The sequence below is a fragment of the Lampetra planeri genome, chromosome 51, assembly GCF_965212315.1.
Source record: "Lampetra planeri chromosome 51, kcLamPlan1.2.h2, whole genome shotgun sequence".
NCBI lineage: Eukaryota > Metazoa > Chordata > Hyperoartia > Petromyzontiformes > Petromyzontidae > Lampetra > Lampetra planeri.
In genome coordinates this window covers 3431060-3451623 of record NC_136157.1, presented here as the reverse complement: position 1 = coordinate 3451623, position 20564 = coordinate 3431060, and the positions used below count along the sequence as shown (strand labels likewise).

The 20564-nt window shown below is 49.0% G+C and overlaps 2 protein-coding genes across 3 annotated transcripts in view; one reads left to right on the top strand and one right to left on the bottom strand.

Annotated features, from left to right (window-relative positions):
- Positions 1–14757, bottom strand: part of LOC144734425 (lactosylceramide 1,3-N-acetyl-beta-D-glucosaminyltransferase-like) — a 37018-nt gene extending 22261 nt beyond the window's left edge. Inside the window, exon 1 of one of the 2 annotated variants that reach the window (XM_078616607.1) lies at positions 13712–14757. The gene's annotated coding sequence lies outside the window, so the exon portion shown is untranslated. The other variant, XM_078616608.1, reaches the window with a different exon arrangement.
- LOC144734426 (guanine nucleotide exchange factor DBS-like) overlaps positions 1–20564 on the top strand; it is a 209555-nt gene that overhangs the window by 141622 nt on the left and 47369 nt on the right. The gene's annotated exons all lie outside the window — the stretch shown is intronic.

Genomic DNA, 20564 nt, shown 5'->3' with positions numbered 1-20564 from the left:
TTTTTTTACTTTAAATATTTTGTAGCCTCTTTTCAACAGTTGTATTTATTTAATCAACATTTACAGTAGAGTTGGGCATAGCTCTGCAGAAATCTGCAGAAATCATGTTTTATATATGAGCGATTATCATGATAAAACTGCCACTCATATGAATAAGAATCCAACAGGGATTTTGCCATGGATGATTCCTGCAGTAAAATGGGATTCTATTGCAATTCGGATGGCAATCTAACTTATATTGCTAAAATGTGGCTGTACTTAGCTGGGCAGAATGGCGATTATGGCCAATTCCAGGCAGCCAGAATGTGCATTGAAATGCACTGCCTAGGCCGAGAAGTGCAGAATCGACTCAATTCTACCCGCATTCCGTGGCGTTCAGGAAAGAAGGGGGGGGGGGGGTCACGTGGCCTGAATGACCTTGTGAAAACCTCCCAGACACAAAACTAAACTATTACACTTTTGTTATTTTACAAAGTAAGGCCCACAGAGCTATACTGCTCTCATTCAGAAGCGATCTGGCCACACATCATAGCTCAATGAAGTGGCTTATCGTGTGGAAATGTATTGCAACCGAGCACTCGAAACGCATGTTTCTAAACGTGGAGGCAAAAAAACGGAGGACCCAGAGAAAAACCACGTGACCACGCGGAGAGCAACTCCAAATACACGGGGGGGGGGGGGGTCAAACCCACGACCTCCTGGACACCAGGCGAGGCAGTTGCCACCGTGAAATCCAGTCCTTAATCCCACAACCGCAGATGGCCGGAATTCATGGAGCAGCCAAGCGTATAGCCAAGGCGACATGTACACATAGCTGCCCTATGCGTATGCTAGACTATATATACACACGTGTACTTTTCCGTGTATAGCCTAGGCCAGGGGTCGGCAAACCTACGGCTCCAGAGCCACGCCGCGGCTATTTAAGGACTGGCTTCGTGAATGTTATTTATTCAGGGCCACAGTCTCGAATTCGAAAAAAAATGCCTCTTCTTGTTATTTTTTGTTGCCGAGACCTAGCTGACATGTACATTCTGGTTGAGCATTGGCGCAGGTAATGGCCATATCTGGGGCCCAATCTCTACTTCGCCAATCCCCTTTTGCCTCGATGCCAAGCAGGAATTGGGGTGGAATTATGGCCAATTGCATGCAGCTGACACGTCAGCCGCTTCAAAAAGTTTTTTTATATATATAAAATTTCTACATGCAAATGTATGATTTACATCATCGTTTAGCCAGGTAATTTACCTCCCTTGGAGTGTCACGCTTACGCCGATATGAAGCGAGAAAAACCTGTTAGCAGAAATGTTACTCATACCGTCATACAAATAACACAGACACATCTAGATGAAGAAACTCGTCAAACGTTTTATCTACCCTTCCGGAATCCAACCAGGATTCTTTTAACATGTGTGGGGCCACTTTGTTCGAGGGCTAACTGCATATCATGTTAAGGTAGTTGGTGGAAATTCTGCAATCTTATGGCTGTGACCAGGCTATCATTTGGACAACTGATGTTAGACTTCCCACAAAATGGTACTTTATCTAGGAGAGATGATGATCCATAAAGGATGAGGATACATATTCTTGGTTCTTTCGGTAAAGTATCGTAGAAGGGAAATAATAAAATAAAAAGTATTTTTTTTTTTATTATTTCCCTTCTACGTGACTTTACCGAAAGAACCAAGAATATGAATCCCTGCAGTCACGAAAGCTTTAAATGGAAAGATGAGAATACAATTATATTTGTGATGATGATGAAACAGATGATGATCAAAATGCAGAGGATGATTGATGATGACGACAATGAGGGTGATGAATACATGGCGATCATCATAATTATGATAGTGCTGCTTCTGCTGCTGATACTCTGATAAATCAACCCAATAAGCAGAAAAAACATCATAACAATCAGCACGAAGCTACAACAGTAATTAGACGAAGTTTAATTTCCAGTCAGGGAATGACTCAAGATAAGAGTCGATACAATGAGTTCTGTTCAACAATCGACAATCACGTGGAAGTGTGGAATTTCCACCGCCTACTCAGGTATAACAACAGAGATGAGTGCCAAACTGCTCGATTGAGCAGAGAGACAAAGGCTTTGTGAGGTGCAGAACATACATGGGTCTTCTAAAAAGAAATAAATTAAAACTCCCCACCACGTTTATTCCACATTTTAGTGCGCCGCGGGTGGGGGGGGGCTGTGAATGTGGACAGCAGGAGACCGTGGCTGCACATCGCCTCCAGCTATGCAGGGCGTGCCGGATGGACTGGTTGCCCTGCATGTGCTAGAGGAGGTGGAGGTTGTCAGCGTGGCTCTGTGACAACGTGGGGCAGACGTCCACTCACACAGCACTAGACATAATTATTTACTAATGGTTACCTATTCGGTGCCCCGGCTTCGCGACAAAGTCGTCGCGCGCAAACTTCGTTCCGACGAAAATAAAATTAACTGTGCAGCGTTCGAACGGTTCTTCCCCGTGATGAAAGGCCACTACACGACCAGTGGCGTAGTGGCCATGCCTTGGCACAGGCCCTGGTCAAAGGAATGAAATGGGCCCCCCCCTCACTGTCCGATGTCCCACCCTCTCCGTAGCCCCAAATCCTGGTGCCCTCCGGCCCGTGAGAGCCTTGGTGAGGGTTTCCAGACCGAATAGGCACGCCTGTACATGACATTCTTCACATACCTCCCCGAGTTAATTGGTTAAGATCTTAACAGATCCCGCACAAAGAGAAGCAGCGATACCAAAGATCGTTATCTGTGCCTCAAGATAAGTTTGGGGCGTGGGGGGCTGAGTCTCCTGCCCTGCCGAAAGCTTAACCCAAACCCCCGCATACCTTTCCCGATTCAAAAATGTTGTTCCAATATACAGGGTGTTTCAAAACAATGGACCCGGTTTAAAATCGCTATATCTCTGGAACCACGAACCGCCCATGAATGAAACTCTTACCACTTGAAAGGGCCGGGCATAGAGTTTCAAATGATTACCGCTAGCGCACAAATAGCCCCTAGCCTCAGTCATTCGCAAGACGGTGACCCCGCAACACACGGGGCGTTTTGCGTTCTGCAGTTCAGCAAGACTGAATCCGTAATTGCGGTGCAGCGTGCGTTTCAACGGCGTTTTGGCATTGATCCGCCAATGTCAAAGAGCATTCGTCGTTGGAACCGACACTAATCTGGATGACCTCAAAAACAGAATCACGGCAGTGGTGACTTGAGAGGCGTTTGGGACGAATTCAACTATCGTCTCGATGTTGTCCGTACAGCAGGTGGAGGGCACATAGAGCATTTATAAAACGGTTAGTAAAACTTGATAACTCATTAAACCGTTTGTGACTTTTTGTGTAATTGTAACATGTTGCCATCGTGAAATATACTGCTTTGAAATTTGGTCCATCTTTTTTAAACACCCTGTAGACAACACTGGCACTTCGCGAAGAAAGTTTTTCCATCGTGGGGGGGGGGGGTAACAGCTGGGGCAGAATGCGCCAGGTTATCATGGGCACAGCTCCCAGGGCACAGCTCCCAGCGCACACAGCAAATCGTCGGACATCAGAATCGGAATATTTATTAATCACTGGAGGAATCCGATGAGCTATGAAGCTCTTTGTTTTACATGCGTCCAGTAGAGGCGGGTCAGAACGTTACTACAATAGTACAAAAACACGATCTGGAGTGCAAAGTCCAAGGAAGGTAAACAAATCACCCAAACACATACAAGCTAAATCACATCCCCATCCTACCAGGCAAAGCCCCCACTGAGGCATTCACTTAATTTTCAGAAGCGACCTGGCCACCACAAATGATAACTCAACAAAGTGGGCCCGTCATTTGGACGAATCGGAGAGAGCTGGACAATATTATGAGCAGCAGCAGACAAGAGCGTTATTTAGTTTGTGTAGGAGCTAGTTAGAACACGTGCGTTTTCAGTTTAACATTGACTGTGCCCCCACCTCAAACCCAACATAAGTTGAACACCCCCCCCCTCTCTCTCTCTGTGTCTTATTTATCTTTGTATGGCCGATGTTGACTCATTGTTCCTTCTTTGCAAATCGCCTTAATACATTCCTTTAAGTAAGAGGAAGAGATTTAATGCGTCACGTGAACACGTGGAGATGGCTGTTCCGCCGAGGTGGTTGAGCCGGACGGAGTGGTTCGTTGTGGTGGTGGTGGTGGTGACGACGTTGACGCAGATGGCCCCTTTGCATTTTGCTTTGCAAATCGGGGCATCGAGTCCCTCCTACACGTTTCATGGTCAGTCCTGGGGGTGGTGACCACAGTCGACTCCAGACTTTCGGCCACACACCCCCCACCACCAGCCCACATCTATAAAACAAGGCAGACTGAGCTTTGTATCAACAAAAATGCGGCTCCCCATCTACTTACTGGTGGTCCAATAAGGTTGATCACGTGATCTTGCCCTGTTATAATTATAATTGAACCTCATGGCGGTACCCCGGGGTACCATCGTACCCCGGCTTACGCATAATGTCCGTGATGCAGTGATTTTTACGCTGTTGATGGTCGGCGATGCGGCAATCGACTCATCTCGACGAGCTGTGCACGATGCACCACTACGAGCGTTCAGGGTTTCGGCGCAATCGTCTCCGCTGCGTTTCGCTTTCTTTGAACTCACTCTTTTGTTGTCATTGTTGTTGTTGTTATATCCTCAAATCTTGCAACTCAATTTTAACCCACTTCCCAATGTGGTATCGACTGCAAACTTGGTATATGTATGTCATACTGATGACAATACTATTTTCTATCATAAAAAAAATATTTTTAACTCTTTTTACACGCTTTCTATTAACTCACTGTCTGTTGTTTTTGTCGTATCCTCAAATCTTGTAATTCAATTTTAACCCACTTCCCAATGCGGTATCAACTGCAAACTTGGTATATGTATGTCATACTGATGACATTACTATATTCTATCATAAAAACATAATATATATATATATTTTTAACACTCTTTTTACACGCTTTCTATTAACTCACTCTGTTGTTGTTGTCGTATCCTCAAATCTTGTAACTCAATTTTAACCCACTTCCCAATGTGGTATCAACTGCAAACTTGGTATACTTGTGTCATACTGGTGACAATACCATATTCTATCATAAAAAATGAAAATATATTTTTAAACAATCTTTTTTATGTTATGTTTCGGCTTGGGTCTAATTGTCCACGCTCAACTCACGTTGGCTGTACATCACCACGGTCCCTTACATTATGGCAAACCTCGGGGCCACTTCCTGGAGTCGTGGAGTTCTTCCATTACCAGTAAGGTACATTTCATTAAAGCGCGTTTTAAAAAAAATACTTTAAATATTACTTATCGGTGCTATAAATGTCCAGATGACGATGGGCCACTTTGTTGAGCTAACGTTTGTGTTTGCCAGGTCGCCTCTGAAACAAAAATCTAATTAATGCCTTAGTAGGCTTTGTTTGGTAAGACGGGGATGGTTTCGTTGTATTTGTTTGAGTGATTTGTTTACATTTCTTCTACTTTGGACTACTATCATGTTTATGTACTGTTTGTTGTTGTAACGTTCTTACCCGCCCCTACTGGGCATCTGTGATGAAGAGCTTCGTGGCTTATCGGATTCCTCCAGTGATAAACAGATTCTGATTGATTCTGAATGCCGGTGGTGGTGGTGGAGAGTTTTCGCGTGTGCCTGCGGTCAATCGTCGTGACATCTCCACGCTTATGTAATTGCACTGTACGTTGCTGCTGGCATTCTGACAAGCGAGTGAGTGTTTTACCGTGGCAGCAGCAGCAGCAACAACAACAACAGCAGCGACGAATATAATACCCTTTTGCTATCTCATGCACGTGGGTTTCATCCTACCTCTATCGAGAGCAAAAACGCCGAGGAACGGTCGGTAACTTTGGGGTTGTTTTGCATGGCTGTTGCATACGCGCACTGAAAAAAGAAGCGTTTAATCAAAGGCACGTGGTGTAATATGCACCCAAACACATGTGTACACACACACACACTCATGGAAGAGCGTTAATATGAATACTATATATGCAAAGAGACAAATATTCCTCCCCCCCACCAACTTAGCCTTAAGACTATGACGCCAAGTGCTGTTTCACTGTCACCTATTAGAGGGCACATAAATACAATACAAGTGCTGTTTCACTGTCACCTATTAGAGGGCACATGAATACAATAAAACCAGCATGGCACACGGACGAGAGAGGGCATGGGTATCACAACTGCTCCGGTCACTTGACCCCTTTGTCTCTAAAGAAACAATCTCGGCCCACATTAAGACGCAAAAACAGACAAATATCCCCCGTGTAGCCATAACAGACTGTTGGGGCAAGTGCTGTTCGCGTGGGAGGAGCAGCACCTATGAAGGCCGGCACGGCCCTTTGTTTACACATCGCACCAGGTACTCATTTGAGGCCGAGTCGACCTAGGGGATGACCAGATACCGATTCAGATAATCATCACTGTGCGTGTTGGCCGTGAATGGGAATTAAACCCAGGTCGCCAGGTTCGTAGCGCATCAGGCTAACCATTACTCGAGCGCTCCCCCCCACATTAAGACACACGCGCACACAGGCACTTACATATTGCACTTATATGGGAGTCGTGTGGCCAACACCACATCAATACTCCCTTAACCCTGCAGTGCTGGTGTTTGCATGCTGCATCGGACTGTATAGACCTCGGGGAGACCCAGTGGGAGGCCCACTACAGCTTCAAATACCACTTGGCACTGATCTAACTGATGAGTGTGAATTGTATCCCAGTCGATCCATGTAGCCTTTTAACAGGCTGCCGGGGCTAGTGCTGTTAGTGGCGTGGCGCCTATTAAGGCAGGCACGGCACACGCATTAATCTCCCAAGTGCTGATGATGTTGGAGCTCAGTAACATCCATCGTTATCGCTTGAAGTCAAGCGAGCTCTTTTGGACCCATACGCTTCAACCGAAACAATCCAAATTCAACCACGATAAAGTTTGGGGAGCTGAATGGAGTTCAAAAAAAGAACTCACGAACGAACACCTTGTGAAAGACCCAACGCAGAAGGTCTCTGGGTTTGATCTTCCACGAAGCTCACAGTCTACCCCAAGCCGCATCCCACTGCACAAACCATGGCAGATGTGTATACCTGATGCACGAATGAAAATGTAAAAACACTCTCCAGTTTTTCACTGTGGTCATCCAGAACAGGCCGTTCAACGAATAATAACGCAATTCCGGATCCATCAGCAGCCGTACAAAGGAAGAAGGCCAGTGACGATCTGGGCTCGTCCTGGGCCTCCCCTAGGTCGACTCACCCTCAGAATGAGTACCCGGCGTGGTGTAAAAATCGCTACTGGGGAGACAAAGGCGGCCCGGCGTGATGCTGGCTACCCACCCCCCCTCGTGTGCTTGCTGACAGCATTTACCCCAACAGTTTGCTAAGCCTATACTGGGGATCTTTGTCTTTATATGTTTATACTCGCACAAACGCACACCTAAATTATTCACACAGGCTCATAGTACACACTTAAGTGCAATAATCTCAGTGGATTGTTGTGCAGTCATGGCAATGCATTCCATTACACGCGACAAAGATTCACCAAACTTTTGACGGCAGAACATCTAAATATTGTATTGACACACACACACAGGTACGCGCGGCGCGTCTTTAACCTGGGCCATTAACATAAACGAAATTCACGTGAGAACACATGAACGTCGCGTTAATGTTCAGGTAAATAATTTGTGTTGTGTACATGTAGTAATTTGCATCAATCCGCGACACTAAGCCGAGGACTAACATGGCAGGCTTTACACTTCATTAATCAGAACTTTAAGCCCAATACGTAAGTGTTACGCCAAACAACTTAATTTATTTGCCTAATTCTCAGCATATTTTGAATCGTACGTATCTGTTGACGTTATTTCCGTCACAGTACGTAACATATTTGCATACCGTATATTGCATCAAGCGTGCTATTTGCATCTCTGACTTTTGAAGAATGTGCATCCGCAGTGTTTTTTGCTCAGAAGGCCGCGAGGAAACACAAAACATGAAAGCATCCAAAACCGGTGCCAGCAAGTTTGCCCAAGACCTGGATCTATATTGGGATGTTTAGCCAACTCCATCAATTTGTTTTTGTTAATACACGCGGGAGGAAACCTGAGTTACCTGATAAATCTCAGCGTCACTGATGGATTACACGTCAGCTTATTAATCTACCTGCTTTACTGCTACAACCTACACATACAGAGGGTGATCCATCTCGCGCTTGTTATTGCTGTCCTCATCGCCTTGACTTCATTTGCTATGCCAGCGTGATGGAATCCATAATCGACAATCAGCGTCCTCCGTCACTTGGAAGCATTTTCACTTCTTGGCGACCATCGGAATCATAGATAGCATCAAGCACGGTCTGCAGGTGAGCTGTCAGCCCACGTGACTCACGTCGAGAGCTCATGCCTTGAATAATTTGGAGACTCCGTGATCACACCGCTTGACATTACTAAAGCATTTGACCGTGTCCGGAATCCCACGCTAATTGCCAAGCTACCATCAGCCGGCATCCACTTTAATCTGCACGCTTGGGTTTCTCAGTTCCGAAGGGAGAGATCATCAGACATAGTTGTTGATGGTGGCCAATCCGCGACTCTTCACCATCAAATCCGGCATTCCACAAGGGTCTCTCCTTGATCTCTGACATTATTTTTCTTTTTGATTTAAAGCTTTCGTGACTGCAGGGATTCATATTCTTGTTTTTAATGTTATTGTTTCCCTTCTACGTGACTTTACCGAAAGAACCAAGAATATTTTTTTTTTCTCTTTGTGAATCGCTTTGTCTTCCAATTCGCAATGTGATCCACTCGTTTGTAGACGAGAGGACACATTGTGCATCATACTCGTTCAAATCACAAGCTGCAAGTAAGAGACATTTCGCCGCCCAACATGAGGATACTTCACCGTACCATCACCGCTCGCTTGAATACAGTTCTTGATTGGGGCAACAAAAACCTGGTCGCGTACAGACCGATAAAAAAGCCACAGTAAATTATAATATCGTGTAATACTGGGCAATGCTACAATTGCTCCCATCATATTTAACGCCGACATCATTGTCCACAGTAAAACCATGAGTCTGTTGGCACAACGCTCAAATCGGACCCTATCGTGGAGCGGCTGTGTTACGAATCTGGCGACGGGGGCTTTGAATAAAAAAATGTTCTTATGCCAAAGCCTCGAACTCTGAGCAATCTTCACGACAACAAAACACACACACACACATTCGGCCAAAGTCTGGAGTTCCGTTGTCATATTCGGGGTGAAGCACTCGGTTGCCTTCATCGCTGTTGAATTAAAATTGAAGGTGACTGGTCATCCAGCACTCACCGATTCACCGAAGTCACTCGCTCACCGACGGTCAGTCGCCTCCTCGTTACTTCTCTATTGCTACTACTACCATGGTTACCGTTCCTGGGAACTTCACTCATTGATTTAACCACCAATGTTGAAGACTCGGTCTCTACCAGACACTGAATGTTTCGTTTAAGCCGCACTGTGTTCAACCACCACACTGCAGGTCACAACAAGTTTAAGTTTAATTTATTAGGATTTACCCTGTGAGCCATTCGGCTCACTCACTCACCACACTGCAGGTCACAACATCCCACGCTCACCCACTCACTCACCAACTCACTCACCACACGGCAAGTCACAACAACCCACGATCACCCACTCACTCACCAACTCACTCACCACACGGCAAGTCACAACAACCCACGATCACCCACTCACTCACCAACTCACTCACGCACCACACGGCAAGTCACAACAACCCACGATCACCCACTCACTCACCAACTCACTCACCACACGGCAAGTCACAACAACCCACGATCACCCACTCACTCACCAACTCACTCACCACACGGCAAGTCACAACAACCCACGATCACCCACTCACTCACCAACTCACTCACTCACCACACGGCAAGTCACAACAACCCACGATCACCCACTCACTCACCAACTCACTCACCACACGGCAAGTCACAACAACCCACGATCACCCACTCACTCACCAACTCACTCACCACACTGCAGGTCACAACATCCCACGCTCACCCACTCACTCACCAACTCACTCACCACACGGCAAGTCACAACAACCCACGATCACCCACTCACTCACCAACTCACTCACCACACTGCAGGTCACAACATCCCACGCTCACCCACTCACTCACCAACTCACTCACCACACTGCAGGTCACAACAACCCACGCTCACCCACTCACCAACTCACTCACCACACGGCAAGTCACAACAACCCACACTCACCCACTCACTCACCACACTGCAGGTCACAACATCCCACGCTCACCCACTCACTCACCAACTCACTCACCACACGGCAAGTCACAACAACCCACGATCACCCACTCACTCACCAACTCACTCACGCACCACACTGCAGGTCACAACAACCCACGCTCACCCACTCACTCACCAACTCACTCACCACACTGCAGGTCACAACAACCCACGCTCACCCACTCACCAACTCACTCACCACACTGCAGGTCACAACATCCCACGCTCACCCACTCACTCACCAACTCACTCACCACACTGCAGGTCACAACAACCCACGCTCACCCACTCACCAACTCACTCACCACACTGCAGGTCACAACAACCCACGCTCACCCACTCACTCACCAACTCACTCACCACACGGCAAGTCACAACAACACCCCTTTATCCACACACACACTAACACTGCAGGTCACAACCTCCGATTAGCATGGTTGGCTACGTACGGTGCGAAATAGGCTTAACATTCATACAACATGCCCTCACCCACTCACTCGCTAACCCACTCACTCACCGACCCACTCACTCACAACACAGCAGGTCACAACACGCATCTTTCTGAGTGTTCCTCTCCCACACTGCTCCACTTTGGAATTGCACTGCCATTAGTACTCTTCCCAAGCCTTTACAAAGAATAGCTTTGCTCAATTTACGATTGTTTTAACTCTTATCCAGCACAACCTTCATAAGTGCTGTTTGTGGCTGGCTGCCTTTTTAAACCCTTTGCTCAGCAATTGTGTAAAAAGAAACAACCCTGGCAAGCCAGGAGATGTATGCATACGTGTTCTACTGTACACATATATACTGTACCATAGAGTTGTGTGCATAGCAGCATAGCAGACAGAGCACTTGACTCACAACATCATTGTATCTCTGGGGTGGATAAAATTAGTACCAAGTACAGTACCGTATGTGGAAAATCTAAAGTGGGTGTTCAAAAGAAATGAGTTTGAGTTCTAAAACTCATTTCTTCCGAACTGCTTTTCGTGTTTAGTGTGTTGTCCCTTCCCCCGCACATCTGATTATCACGATTGGCAACGTACTGTGCGAAATAAGTTCAACAAATACGTACAACAGAGACAGTTCTCCAATGAACAAAAACCGTGTTGACTCTTACCACCGATGGTGGAAGACCCTCCACTAGGAGGGCGAGCTAGGTGAGCTCCTGTACAGTCTCATCTTGGCCTACCTAACTCTTTCACGTCAGCCAGACGTCTTGGAAGAAGAAGGCAGCAACCCAGACTTTGCTCCACCACGTGTGTGATAACCTGCCGCTCGACTAAGTTATATCGCTGGCTGGACAAAGGCGAGGGCAATTTGATAAACTCGCACCACCGTTTCAGCTGCCGTGCAGGTCCACTGAACTTCTGGTTGAATAGTACCATCGGATCCATAATACATGTTTTTTTTGGGGGGTTAGATCGCGTAATTATATAAATCTGTCATTAAACTCGCCACCACCCGACAGCTAATTAGCAAGGGTTCATCTTGGTTCTTTCAGTAAAGTCACGTAGAAGGGAAGTAATAAAATAATAAAAATAAAACATAATAAAATAATTCTCACGACGTTTCGGCCACAACGCAAGCAGCCGTCCTCAGGTGAAGAACAGGTCTGTCGGAAAGACAGTGTCTGCAGTCACGAAAGCTTTAAATCGAAATTTAGTAAGGGTTGTCACGTAAACAGAACGTGGCCAATTCGTCACTAGTACAGCACACCGGTGTTGGAGAGCAAAGCCACGACATTTACTAATTGGCTGTGTCGGGTGGTGGCGGGTTTAACGACACATTTATATATTTACGCGATGATCTTGTTCGCGAAAGCCTCCTACGTGTTGAAGTACCATAGAAACGTGGAGTTTCCACCACCGTCCACGTAAGAACACGCCGAAAAGAGGCGACTACGAGAGGCGATTTATCAACGCCAACTCTGTGGTGTTACGAACTCGCACAACAACAAGAAGCTAAATTAAAAGCCAAGAGACGCGGGCTGTGGTTGAGCACATGAAAGGAAGGAACGCGACGGACGGACACTCGTCCGTGGAAAGGCGAGAGGCCCTGCCGTGTGTTGTTTTACTGCCGACTGATGCGAAAAACGATCCCTGATCGTCCGCCGCAGCCACTCTGCGTGACTGTTCCTGTGGCTGTCTGGACCACCACCACCACCACCCAGCCCCGGCAAATGTTCAGACGTGGCTAGGAGAGACACCTTGCAGGAATTTGGACGAAACAATTATTGGTGATTTTCGACGTAGCTAGAAGACACCTTGCAGGAATTTGGACTAAACAATTATTGGTGATTTTCGACATGGCTAGGAGAGACACCTTGCAGGAATTTGGACTAAACTATTATTGGTGATTTTAGACGTGGTTAGGAGAGACACCTTGCGGGAATTTGGACTAAACAATTATTTTTTGATTTAAAGCTTTCGTGACTGCAGGGATTCATATTCTTGGTTCTTTCGGTAAAGTCACGTAGAAGGGAAATAATAAATTAATATTTTGTTTTATATTTATATTATATTATTATTTCCCTTCTACGTGACTTTACCAAAAGAACCAAGAGTATAAACAATTATCGGTGAAGGGAAGTAATAAAATAATAAAAATAAAACACAATATTTTTATTTTTATTTTATTACTTCCCTTCTACGTGACTTTACCGAAAGAACCAAGAAGATGAATCCCTGCAGTCACGAAAGCTTTAAATCGAAAATTATCGGTGATTTTCGACGTGGCTAGGAGAGACACCTTGCAGGAATTTGGACTAAACAATTATTGGTGATTTTCGAATCTGCCTCTTTGTTCTCTCTCTCTCTCTCCGTCTCTCCATTCAGCAAAGTTACATGAAACGCCCGGTCGTGCCGGCGACTGCACCTCCAAATACAGAGTGCAGCAGGGGCAACAAAGTCGGGCTGAATGCTGAGTCAGTATCCAGACGTTGTGTGCATTTCATATAATTGCTGTGCGAGTGACATTCCTCCATTCCCGTGGCGACACGGAAACCATCGAAAGCTATGCACTTTGAAATCTCGTTGTCTATTAGCACTGCAGTTTTCTTGTCCACCGCATCTCGCACGCAACTCCGATTTAGCGCGGTCGGCTGCTGCGTACGGTGCGAAAGAAGTTCGACACGCACGCGTACAAGCGGCGAGCGCATCTCCACACGGGGTCTCTGTCTCTGTCGCTTTGACACCAGGAAAGGCAGAGATAGGCAAGGGCTTACCTGCAAAAGGTGCGGCGCTTGTGCACCCCCTGCCAAAATGTTCACGGTCACACTTCTTTCGCGCCGTACGTCGCCAAACCCGTGACAAATGACTTCGCAGCCACGGCGCTCCGGTGTTCGTGTCACGGTACCTTGGCGTGAGCCGGTGTGGTGGCCGCGACTCCTTGGCCCGGTGCGGCTGTGGTGGATGGTGGCGGTGGTGGTGGTAGTTCGCCCGCGTACAAAATTCTCACGAGGGGGGGGGCGGCTCGTGACTCGCTCTGGAGGTTGACGCGGGCCGGCAGGGCGCTCCGTCCCCTCTTCACTCCTCCATCATCAGTCGAACGTGGTGGGGTGGTGGGGGGGGGTCTGACGAAGCGTGGCACGTTCCTGGTGGCACCGTGCCACCGGCGAACGGGAGAGGGGGGTGGCGTCCGCGACTTTTGAGGCTCGGTTGGCTCCAAAACTAATTTTTCTTTTTTTTAAATGAACATCTTAAAACTGTACAGGGATCGTCCGCCGTCGGTTGCCTCTGTAACTATAAATTGGGCTCGGCTCGCCCGGTCACAGAAATATACTTTGACCCACTGTTTGACCGAATGCACAAGCCACTCACACACACACAACCTAAAGCCTAAACCATAGCAAGAGCTGGAAAGGAAATGAGGAGTGGGTGGGTGGAGGAGAGGAGGAGGAAGGATGGGGGGGTGGGTGGAGTGAACGGAAATTGGTCTCATCAGCTGGTGGCAGGAAAAATGTGTAAAAGTTCCTCTCTCTCCTCCTCCATCGGGCGATCACCGGACTCGAAATCTCCGATGGGTCTCCAGGACCCCTCGTCCGTCACCCTCTCGGCCACGTCCCCGCACCGGCGCTCGTATTAGGCGACGAGCAACAGGCGACGTCCAACTCGGTCCGCTGGAATCGCAGCGCGCACGACGGCCGCCTCGCACCTCCGACTCCCATGTCGCTCCGTCTCTCTCTCGCTCCCTCGCTCCGTGTCTCTCTCTCTCTCGCGAAGACGACAATGACGGGAAAGTCCTCGTTGTGTTAGGTGGGGGGGGGATCACACGCTGGCCCCCCTCTCTCTCTCGCCTTCTCTCTCGCTCTCTCGCCGGCTACCGCCCTCGAACCTCCTCCTCCTCCTCCCCCGCCACCACCACCGCCGCCCCGCAGAAGCAGAATGAAGTCAGCCGTCGATGCGCATCGCGAGTCGGCGAATGCATCTGCCCCGAGGGGCGTAAAAGGAAGAGGGGGAGGGAGGGTGGTGGGGGTAGAGAGGGAGGGGTGGGGAAGGGAGGGATGGTGGTGGGAGGGATGGTGGTGGGGGGAGGGATGGTGGGGGGGGGAGGGATGGTGGGGGGGGGGATGGTGGGGGGGGGAGGGATGGTGGGGGGGAGGGATGGTGGGGGGGAGGGATGGTGGTGGGGGATAGGGGGAGGGATGGTGGTGGGGGAAGGAAGGGATGGTGGGGGGGGATAGGAGGAGGGATGGTGGGGTGAAGGGAGGGATGGTGGTGGGGGAAGGAAGGGATGGTGGGGGGGATAGTGGTGGGGGATAGGGGGAGGGATGGTGGGGGGGGGAAGGGAGGGATGGTGGGGGGGAAGGGAGGGATGGTGGGGGGGGGATAGGGGGAGGGATGGTGGGGGGGAGGGATGGTGGGGGGGAAGGGAGGGATGGTGGGGGGGGGGGGTTAGGGGGAGGGATGGGGGATGGGAAGGGAGGGATGGTGGGGGGGAAGGGAGGGATGGTGGGGGGGATAGGGGGAGGGATGGTGGGGGGGTGGAAGGGGGGGATGGTGGGGGGGAAGGGAGGGATGGTGGGGGGGGATAGGGGGAGGGATGGTGGGGGGGAAGGGAGGGATGGTGGGGGGGGATATGGGGAGGGATGGTGGGGGGGAGGGAGGGATGGGGGGGGGATAGGGGGAGGGATGGTGGGGGGAAGGGAGGGATGGTTTGGGGGAAGGGAGGGATGGTGGGGGGGGGGATAGGGGGAGGGATGGTGGGGGGAAGGGAGGGATGGTGGGGGGGAAGGGAGGGATGGTGGGGGGGGATAGGGGGAGGGATGGTGGGGGGGTGGAAGGGGGGGATGGTGGGGGGGGATGGTGGGGGGGAAGGGAGGGATGGTGGGGGGGGATAGGGGGAGGGATGGTGGGGGGGAAGGGAGGGATGGTGGGGGGGGATATGGGGAGGGATGGTGGGGGGAGGGAGGGATGGTGGGGGGGAAGGGAGGGATGGTGGGGGGGATAGGAGGAGGGATGGTGGGGGGGGAAGGGAGGGATGGTGGGGGAGGATAGGGGGAGGGATGGTGGGGGGGGGGGATAGGGGGAGGGATGGTGGGGGGGAAGGGAGGGATAGTGGGGGGGGGGATAGGGGGAGGGATGGCGTGGAAGAGAGGGGCAGGGAGAGAGGCGAGAGTCTTACCGTGGGACTGTGGGGAGGAGGAGGAGACTGGCTGGTGGAGTGTGTGGCTGGTGGAGTTTGTGGATGGTAGAGTTTCTGGATGGTGGAGTGTGTGGATGGTGGAGTTTGTGGATGTGCAGCGGTGGTGGTAGCGGTATAACAGCTCCGAACCCGGGTTCGGTTCCCGCTCACGGCCATCAAACACCAGCCACGATAATCTAAACCGGTTCTGGGCCTCCCCTAGGTCGACTCAGACTCAATTGAGTCGACCTTGTGTGATGTGTGACAACAAAAACATCGCCACATGGGGAGACAAAGGCGGCCGGGCGTGGTGCTGGCCCACCCACCCCGACCTTCGTAGGCTGCTCCTCGCTAGCAGCACTTGCCCCACCAGCTTGTTGCAGGCTATACCGGGGGTGTGTGCATCTTTGTCTTTTCTTTTGAAGTGAGCACCGTTCCTGGGGAAACGCCTCGGCTGTTCTTGGTGGCGGGGACTGTACGGTCATTGGATGCGCTGGGATGTTAATGCATCAAATTAGGGTTTAATGACGGTGGCAGTAGTGGCTTGCGAAAGGCGGGGTGGATACTGGGGGGCACGTGTGGGACTCATGGGGGGGGGGGGGCACATGTGGCAGTCTGGGGGGCCGTGTGGAACTCCGGGGGGGCCACGTGTGGCAGTCAGGAGTCCAAAACACCGTTGAGCAATCTTGCGTGTACTGTAATTTATCCCATTTACTATTTGTTTTAAATGTGCCCAGCCCATATCAGATGTAACCCCTAGGCAGACGCACGGGATTTACAGGAAAGCGACTCGTTGATAACTGTAGTTTAATTCTACGTTATGAAGAAAAAAACGACGAAATGTTTCAACGTTGTCGTTTGAATCAGACGGAAGGGGAAAATCGCGTTTTTCTTCGGTTACAAACTTGAATCCTCTCGTGTACTGAATAAAACCGGCGTCCATGAATGTTTTTTCCCTCCCCCTACAAATTATTATACTGAAGCGTATCTCGTAGCCATAATGGGATACAGTGTAAACGTCTATACAGTATTAAAAACATTTTTTTTTACTGGCGAATTAATTAACTTCGTGTGTTTTTGTTGTTGTTGCTGCCCGACCTCTGGTCACCCGTTCCCAAAAAAAACATTTCGAACGCAACTCACTCGCGTGTATGTCATGTGAAACATGGACACGTGTGTGTTTGTGTTTCACGTGTTCAGAGCCGGGGATGGGGGGGGAGTGACTAAGTCTGTTTAGCCAAGCGGGTGCTGGTGGATATGCATCCAAAGCCCTGCTGTAATCCAGCACCGGTGAGGCGAGGTGGAGGGTTTTGGTAGTGGTGGTGGTGGATCACACAGAATGTTGTGAAAATGTTGTGAAACTCCCTTCCCATGGGCGCCTACCATGGGAGTTGTGCCAGGAGAATGCACAAGAAATGTGGACTCTTACCTGTTCAATCTCTTTATGGGATAGAGTGTTGCGCCCTCGTACGTGAGGATAGCTTTTTTCAGGCGGTTCGCTTTCCTTGCTCATGTAAAAAAAAATGACACTCAGTAGGTGTATTCTTAGGTTTTTTCGGTAAAGTCACGTAGGTAAAAAAATTTAAATTTTTAAATAAAAAATATAAATTTTTTATTTTACTTTAATTAATTTTATTTTTTTACCTACGTCACTTTACCGAAAGAAATCTAAGAATATGAATCATTGCAGTCACGAAAGCTTCAAATCTAGAACTCAGTAGGTGGCCAATACCATCTTGGTATATAGTGAACCGTAGACCTCGGTGTGAATTAAGTTGTAACTCACCGCCTGTTCTCCCCAAGTCGTTCCCTCGCTATGAGGGTGAGCGGATGCTGTGGGGCGCGTTACTCCGAGCGCTACGGCATTCCCTCGTTATTCGCGAGGGATACGTTCTGGAGATGCTCGTATGTATGTACAGTCTGTTGAACTTCTTTCACACCGTACGTAGCCAACTGTGCCTAATTGGAGGCACGGGGGAAGCACAACAAACGAAACAAAACAAAAAATCGGTTCTAAAGAAATGATTTTTCAAATAACTAATTTCGTGGATAATGATATTGGCCTACGAAAACCAATCCATCACATTTATTAACTTAAATAAATACGTAATTAAGCTATTCAATACGTGAACATTATCATAATATCTCTCATAACATTATCTCATCACTTTCTTTCTCTCACTCTCTCGAGGCAGTCGTGCAGAGTTCCAGATGCGATTTGCGGAATCGTCAAAATCGGGAATGTGCACCTAGCCGGGCACGAAACGTGACCGCCGAGTTCTGTCTGCGGCGAACGTCGTCCGTTGCTGCAAATCCCCGACCTAGACTTGAACTCGCAGCTGTTTAACCGTAAGCCCAGCTCAAACATCATTGCCACCATCGGCCCTGCTGGTCGACATCAATGCAGACAAATGACATTGCCAGAATATCACAGGGGCTTACGGCTTTACGCGATGCAGTGAAACTGCTATAGACATAGGGATGGGGGGAGAAGGCAAACATAGTGGTAAGCCAGACAAAACAGGATGTCCCCGCTTTCATGGATATTGTGTTTGCGGACGACAAAAGACACGTGGCCTCTTTGAACAATAGAAACTTCCGATCGAGACATTGTTCTTTGCATTTTTTAAATAAATACGGACGGCATATGTCTGAGCCTCGAGTGTCACAGTGTGTATAAAGGTGTCAGTTTTTGTACCAGTTGAAAGGGTAAAAACCTATTACTATATTTTGCCACTGGTAAAGGAGGTCTCATAGTGTAAATGCTTACCCCGAGCTCTCAATACTCTGATAGTGCGCTGTCTTTGAGTTGTACGCCTTTTGGCGTCATCTGGTCCAACACCAATGGGGACTAGGCTCTAAGAAAAGCTGTCTCGGGTGTGGACCAATCAACTTCAAGGACAGTGCATATCATTATCATCATCATAGTTTTTTCTTTTTGTTTGCATTTTGACTGCTTGTGTTGTGGTTATTGCAAACATGATGCCTTGTATAAAGGTGTCAGTTTTTGTACCAGTTGAAAGGGTAAAAACCTATTACTGTAACAACCAATGTTGCTGGCACCGCGTCCGACACACGCACACCTGCCTCTCTTTCCGCTCAGCGTAACAACGCGATATCTAGACACGTAAATTGGGCATTCGCATAACTACAAAGTACGTTCTGCGTCACGTGCACTCACACCAAGAGCCCGTTGTGTCAACCCACTGCTGGAGGAGGTCCTCGCGGGCACTGGTCCAGTGCTGGTTGGCGATTGTTGGAGGAAAGTACAAATACCAAAAGTACAGATCCCAACAGTACAGATTGTTGGAGGAAAGTACAGATACCGAAAGTACAGATCCCAAAAGTACAGATCCCAAAAGTGCAGATTGTTGGAGGAAAGTACAGATCCCAAAAGTACAGATTGTTGGAGGAAAGTACAGATACCGAAAGTACAGATCCCAAAAGTACAGATTGTCGGAAAAAAGTACAGATACCGAAAGTACAGATCCCAAAAGTGCAGATTGTTGGAGGAAAGTACAGATCCCAAAAGTGCAGATTGTTGGAGGAAAGTACAGATCCCAAAAGTACAGATCCCAAAAGTGCAGATTGTCGGAGAAAAGTACAGATCCCAAAAGTACAGATTGTCGGAGAAAAGTACAGATACCGAAAGTACAGATTGTTGGAGGAAAGTACAGATCACAAAAGGGGTTGTGCTGCACCGCCCTCTGCTGCTCACAACTAAAATCAAGGTCTGTCCGCTGCGCAATGACGGGTCATCCATAGAGGCGGGCCTATCTGCAATTCCTATTACCCGAGACTCGCTGTTATTCAGGTTTGAGAAAACTCCCCATTATCCGTGCCCCTATTTGTATTATCCACATCTCAGTCAGTAAACCCATGGCACCTGGGTCTGTCCCGTGACCTCTTGCAGCGGGCGTTCGACACTTCGAAATGAGAGCGATGCTTACGGTGGTGCAACGGTGATCACACTGGACGTTGCCGACCAGAGGTCTCCGCTTTGATTTCCGCCACGGCAGTTGAAACGACAGCGCAGGTTTTAGTTTTTTTACCCCCCCACTCACTCTCACCCACCACCACCGCCTCTGTCCATCCAGCAGTGCGAATGGCTTCACCACAGTCAGTCGGATCGGCCTTCCGCTGTGTCCATGCACAGCCAGTCGGTACAGAGGTATCCATAAACACATTCCTGCGGAGGGAGCTGGTAGGAACGTTGGGTTGCTCGGTCAATGGGCAGGGTCAACGGCGGCGTGGTGTATTCCGCAAATATTGCCGACTGTGAGGGCGGGCACAAGCCGGCGTGAGTAGGTTAAACGTTGAGTTTTATAAGGGCACCACGGGGGTGACCAGCCCCTCCCCACCCAGCCCCACCCCTCCCATCCCCCACCCAGCCCCACCCTCCCCACCCAGCCCTCCCCACCCTCCCCTCCCCACCCTCCCCTCTCCACCCAGCCCCACCCCTCCCATTTTTGGATTCACGCCGGACGGACGGACACAATAATCCCCTGTGGGTTGGTGGAACCAGGTGGTTCCTACCAGTATAAGGGTTGTTTTGGGTTAGATCCCGTGAATATGAATGCGCCGT